This window comes from Mesocricetus auratus, unplaced genomic scaffold (assembly GCF_017639785.1).
Source record: "Mesocricetus auratus isolate SY011 unplaced genomic scaffold, BCM_Maur_2.0 Super-Scaffold_6730, whole genome shotgun sequence".
Classification (NCBI taxonomy): Eukaryota; Metazoa; Chordata; class Mammalia; order Rodentia; family Cricetidae; genus Mesocricetus; species Mesocricetus auratus.
In genome coordinates, this window is record NW_024429184.1 from 30291367 (window position 1) to 30298187 (window position 6821).

The 6821-nt window shown below is 39.4% G+C and overlaps 1 pseudogene; it reads right to left on the reverse strand.

The window, feature by feature from the left end:
* Positions 1-5596: 5596 nt before the first annotated feature.
* On the reverse strand, positions 5597-5745 carry LOC121139077 (annotated as a pseudogene).
* Positions 5746-6821: the final 1076 nt, after the last annotated feature.

A 6821-nucleotide genomic window follows, 5' to 3' on the forward strand; every position in this document is an offset into this window, starting at 1 on the left:
GCTAAATCCTATGTTAATACAATATTCATAGGTATCCTGAGCTCACTAATTGTAAGAAGTTAAGTGTTCTTTACAAACTACCAAGGCTTGTTACGTATTATTTTAGAAGAATACATGGACTAAGAAACCAATTAGCTTTGTTTGGGGCCACCAGACCTTGAGCAGAGACCCACTTCCCCATCAGCCTGGGAGTAAAGAATACAATGCCCAGGGCAATAAGTTTCTGAAAAGGGCTGGCTCATGGGAACCACCCTGACCTCTACCTTGTCCAAAGACTAACCACCACTTCGTCAGACTCACCCACCTCCACCTCTGGTGTCAGGGTATATAATAACCAGCCAGAGTAGGAATAAGGAGAGCCTTCTTGAGGAGCCTTCTAGTCTCTGTGTTGTCAATCCCCAACACCCTCCGCACATTCTCGGACACAGGCTGCACAACGGGAGTGGCAATTGGAGGTCCCACCGAGATGTGAAAGCGAGGTAAGTGGATGGGGTCGTTTGCCAGCCAGGGACAGATGGGGGAAAATAGGAAAAGAAACTATGAGAAATAGTCCCTGGAAGTTTAAATTATAGTATCACTTAAAAAAGTTACTTGAAGAACAGGGGACTGCAACCATGGAAGGCTTTCCAAAATGGATTGAACAAGCAAATCCATGGTTCATTATTGGGGAAGGCTTGGCTTAAATGTCCCAGATTGGGAGGAGGTATGCTATGATCTTCAGAGAGTCGGATGTTGGTGGCACATGCCTTTAATCCCAACACTCTGGAGGCAGAGGTAGTTAGGATCGAGGCCATCCTGGCCTATAGAGCAAGTTCCAGGACAGCCTCCAAAAGGATAGAGAGAAACCCAGTCTCAAAAAAAAAGAGAGAGAGAGAAAAGGAAAAAAAGGTAAAATGAGAAATAAAATAAAAAATCTCCAGTCTTTTGCCTGATCCACTGAGGTCAGGAAAGTAAAGGGGAACTGAGAGATCTAAAAGGCTGACCAGTAAGGCTATGCGGATATATTAAAAAGGGATACCAGGCTAGGGGTACCAGATTAAATCTCCAGGCCTTTGCCCGATAACGTTCGGGAATGAGGGGAACCTGAGAGATCGCCCTCAGTTGGAGGGTGGATTGTGTAAATCTTAAGGCTTTTTGCCTGAGGGAACATCCTGGGTTGAAGGATGGATTGAAAATGGGTGAATAGCACGCCTTTAATCCCAGTACTCGGGAGACACAGACAGGCAGATCTCTTGAGTTCAAGGCCAGCCTGGTCTACAGAGAACGTTCCAGGACAGCCTCCAAACAATACAGAGAAACCCTGTCTCGAAAAAAAAAATGGGTGAATCAAAAAAAAATTGGTAACAGTAAAGAGGCACTGGTATTAAGTAAAGAAAAAGAAAAAGACAAAGGTATATGGAATGGAAAATTTTGTTTGCATTTAAGGTCAATTTTGTGAGTCACCTCTAAAAACTTTTGGCCAAAAGCCTGGCCTCTCCTCCTTGCATCTACAGAGTAGGTACGGCTGTACCCCATGACTGTAGCTCAAATGGAAGAATGATGAGGGGCATATAGGACTTTTTAACCTTTTTAGTTCAAGGATTGGCTGGAGTTGTTCTGATACAGAGATTTCAATTAAGGAAGTTTCATTTCAACAGACTAATCATGACCTAGGAAAAAAGGATCACCGAAAGATGCATGTATGTTCTGAATGTATGGTATGGCCACACCGGTATATATGAAATGTGATTGTGAATGCGTGAGTGTAAACTGCTTATATGATTAAAAGGATACTTAAATCCCTTCAAAAATAGTTAAAAAGCTACCTAAATTGCTTTAGATATAGCCAAAAGGAACATCCAGCCAGTCTGTTAATGTTTTAACAGAAAAGTTAAGATGCAAATGAGGCCTTGTCAGCTAGTGAGAGCTCTACAGGTTAGGTTGGGAAAGACTGCTCACAGACTTCAAATAATTTTCAAAAGTTATTTGGGACACAGTATAGTTTACAATCTTTGAGTGATTTTCAGAAGTTTTGGGGAAATACTTAATGGATATGTCCTTTTTAAAGAGCATCTACTAATAATCTAGATAGTGATCCCAATTCACCTAGATAGTTAACCAAGGAGGGTAGAAAAATCCTTCTACTGTTATGGTCCAGCTTCAACAGTTCAAAAAAAATTTAGAAAATCAAAAACGGGGAGTAATGTCCCCAGGCCCCACATGACTCATCAAATAATACACTCCTCATTTAAAAATTTTAAAATGTGAATGCCAGTGAGGAATCTGCTTCAGAGAGATTCTGGCATGATGGAACTTGAGCAACTATTGCGCATGTCAAATGGAGATATCCATGCACTAGACAGTGGAGAAGACCCTAATTTGGGGTCGAGGGCATGTTTGTGTTTTCCTGCAGGATAAGAATCAAGCTTCGGCAGCTGTCAGACCATTTGGTGAGATGCATAGAGCACAGAAAAACTTGACCTGAGACCATGGGAGCCTACCTAAGCCAGTTTGAGTGAGGTCTCCTAAATCAGTGTTCCTGATCCTTGATGTCATGGAATCTACAGCCGGAGAAAGAAGGAAAACAGTCGGTTCGAGATTTCCAGTTTCTCAACAGGCCTGCTGCATCAACCTCCTGGACCTGTTAGTTTTCATCCCGAAGCCAACAGAGAACTGGAAAGACTAACTGTTTGCCCTTGACACACCTTGAAACAACAGAATTCATTTTGCCAGTTTTTCCCTTTGGGGGAAAAAAATGACCCATTTAAAACATTTGGACATTGGTATGGACTGTGATGAGTGACAAAAGCCTCTTTTCAGTATTTGAACAGGACATGGTCACTTGAAATATCAGACTTGGTGGCTCCTGTTTCTGGAATCACGCTTATGCCAGTGTATTTATCTGGAGAAATGCAACTTGTCCTAATGCGACAAAAAGGAGACTTTTGGTTCAAGTCACATATTCAGCTGAGGCTAGTGACGTTAAATCAACAAACTGCATCACCACAGGAACAAATTAGTGCTCTGTGGATAGTGCAACAAGCCTCTTGTTCATATTTTTTATAATGCTACATGTGTAACATCAATGATTATACATAATGTATCTGTGCAAGTACACTTCTAAATGCTTTCCTGAGTAGATCTTGGAACGATTGTAAACTTTATCACTCTTTTGACTATCAAATTGTAACTGTAAATCACATGTGGGTTACCCTTGTAACAAAGGAAGGCTGGTAGAATGTTATGGCCCAGATCTGGTGATGGGTATGGTGATGGAGAGGCGCTATGTCAATGGGGGTCCTGGAAATGGTGGCAGTGGCGGCAGGCATTCTGGCTTTATGACGAGCTCAAACGTGCCTTGTTCCAGAGGCAAGAGATCCGTAACCAAGTATTGCTTAGCTTAACCCATGGCAATCCCGATAGCCATGAAGGTTGGTTACAGATGATTTAAGGATGAGGTTCTTCCATTGATGGGCAACCTGTGGGGAAGACACCTCCCATCTAAGACAGGGGTTACAAGGTCCCCCAAAGACAGGCAAGGGAGGGTGACCCTACTTGACCTAAGCCAGGAATGCCTCATTAGAAAATAAAAAAGGGGGAATTGTGGGGACACCAGACCTTGAGCAGAGACCCACTTCCCCATCAGCCTGGGAGAAAACAATACAATGCCCGGGGCAATAAGTTCCTGAAAAGGGCTGGCCCACGGAAACTGCCCTGACCTCGACCTTGTCCAAAGACTAACCACTTCTTCAGACCCACCCACCTCCACTTCTGGTGTCAGGGTATATAATAACCAGCCAGAGTAGGAATAAAGGAAAGACTTCTTGAGGAGCCTTCTAGTCTCTGTGTTATCAATCCCCGATACCCTCCGCACATTCTCGGACACAGCCTGCGCAGCGGGCACAGCAGCTCTGTATTCTTTTAGCAAAAAATATGAAAAGCCACAAATAACCACAAGGGTTACATAGACTTTAAGTGATCAAAAAGAAACTATGTGAAGAGTATAACAAAAGATGGTAAGGTGTGAAGCATGTCATTATAAAAGTCAGTTGGAACAAGTTTTGTAGGATGAGATGGTACCTGAGCTTAATGGAAAGACAGCAAATAGGAAAGCACTGCTTCTGCAGGGCCACAGTCCAGAGGGGCATGTGGCTGGGTGGAAAGAAAAGTAAGAGGAAAAACAAATGTCTGGTTTGGGTATATTTTGGAAGTAAAAATGACAGGTTTTGTGAATGTTCTGAATAGCAGATGGAGATGAAAGAGTGCTCCCTGAGAAGATGCCTAAGTTTTGGCAGGAGAAGTGGTTGGATGACAATAAAATAAAATTAATTTCCTTGTTGGATAAAATTTGAAGGGTGGTAACATAAATTCATGATTCTGCTTTGGACACAGTAATTTGAAATGGCTTCTAGGAATTCAAGTTGTGAAATAAACTTGGCAGACAGTTGCACAATGTATGTTAGAGCATAGGAAAGAGGTCTAAGATAAAATTAAAATCCTAGTGTTGACGGTTATATTGTAAACATATTGTAGGACAGGCATTATGTTAACTATTGGCAATAAAATGGTGAGAGAAAATATATGAAAGGCACAATCATATAATGATAACCAATATTCCCCTGCCTCATATAGTACCCTGTATGATCGTTCCCATTATAGAATGTTTAAGACAAGTAGGGACCAACATTGCTAACATGAAGTAATGAGGCAAAATCACACTTACTAATGGTGTTTATCCTAAACCTTGACCTAATCAGAGTAGTCACTGGATGAGACTAGACACATTTTGGAGATAAGTAGTATGTGCTCTCAGATGGGGAATATTGCAAGCCTATGATACCCAAAAGAGGAGTATCCACTCTTGACCCCAAATAAAGCCTGATGGAGCTGAGAGACATCGCCAGACTTCAAACTGAATAAAACTCACCATGCTCTTATCCAGATCTCTGGCTGAAAATTCATGCACCTTTCAGCTTGATTTTAACATAACCCCGATAATGTTTTGGATACAAGGTACAGAAAATCTGTGTGATGTTGTATTTTGTCATTGCAAGCCAGTATATTGTAGTAATGTTTTACACAGTAATGAAAACCAGGTCTGGAGACTTTCAATTGTGTCATCAACTCTGTAGTTTGCTAGAACAGAGGAAGAAGAGGTAAAGCACACACAAAATTCCCATTTTATTTTATAAAAGCTCTCTGGTAAATGGGTGTCTCTAATGACATAACAGCTGGACTGCTGAATCCCAAAGAAGAGTCCTGAGGAAAGGACAGGTTTCAGAGTGACAATATTACAGAAGAGGGTATCTCAATGGGCCAGTGTTGGTTCACAGTACTGGGGGGGCTCTTTGATGTCGTGATAAGTAAACTGAGTCAAAGTCTGCTTTTATCCCCACATATGGTACTATTTATTGACTTAGGTCTTCTTCAACCTACATGTCATTTCATTACTTTTCTCCTAGGATTATATAGCATATGAAGCCTTATATAAGAAAAGCAGGTCAAGTGCTTTTTATTAACTTAAATATACTATTGTAGTACTGTAGGAGTTTGGCCACAGTAACTACACATTTCATTTAATTTATGATAAAGTGCTAAAAATTTTTATTTACTTTTTGTAAGACAGTATGAGTACAGTTTCCCACTACCAAAAATTATTTAGTCTAGTTTCCTACATTTAGGAAAATAGCAGGGGTCAGCACATGCAGAGATAAATGAATAAGCTGCACCTTGGAAGTCACAGACTCTCTCCTTCCAGGTAAGAATTAAATTCTTACAACCTTCTCAATATAATCCAGCCTGTTTCTCTAAAAGTGTAAGCATTCCAGCAATTAAAAAATACATGGATTATTTACCATCATGGCATATTTATGTATGACATTTCCTTTCTTTGGCCATGCTGCTGTGCAAATGGATGCTGCTTAGAAACACATAAACTTTCCCTCAGAGATTTAAAATGTTTAACATTTTGTGTCATTTACAGTGTCACAGACAGCTGAATCTAGAATGATATCATTTACCACAGAGAACTTATTGTTTTACTTTTGTGTTACAGCTTTTCTTGACTACTGTTTTTACTAAATGGAAGAAAAGTATGACTTTCTTGTCATTTATATCCATTCCCTTATTTATACCTTATTGCTGAATGTAGCAGCTATGTTGATTTTATACATTGCAGTTTTTTTCAATTTATACGATAAGTATCTAGCTCTATAGAATTCCCTTAACTCATATCAGTTTTGTTCTCCTTATTTTAAGCTCTTCCAAACATACAATTGAATTGTCTTTTCTATATTTCTAATTAAATTATTAATTAAATAAAATTTAACTTTTTTAGCTTACTTAAATATCTGCTTAAACATGATTGGTATTTTTTCTATTTAATTTCCACAACTGTATGAATATTCCAACGCATTTTCCTACTATCATTTTATTTTTTATTTATTTCAGATACAGTCTTGTGTAGCCCATTGGTGTCTCTATTTAGGTACATAGAGAACTAATTCCTCAGTTTCTCAAGGGGTGAAATTACAGGTTTGAGTTACCAATCATGGATCTTGTTATCCTTTAGAATCCAGAAAATTTTAAAGTATTTTTTATTGTTATCAACTTAGAAGACTTTGTGTGTAATATGTGTTCATTATTTAAACATCAAAGCAATATTGCTTCATCTTGATGTGTGAGGCTTTTAGTTACACACTTGGTTCTCAGGGTATTGGTGATAATAAAAAGAAAGGGGGAAGTTACATAGGAAACGTACACAAAAACTTATGATAAAGAAACTCTGAGATATATTTCAATAAACTGAATTGTAAATGATAAAATATTAGGAGCTGTCCCAA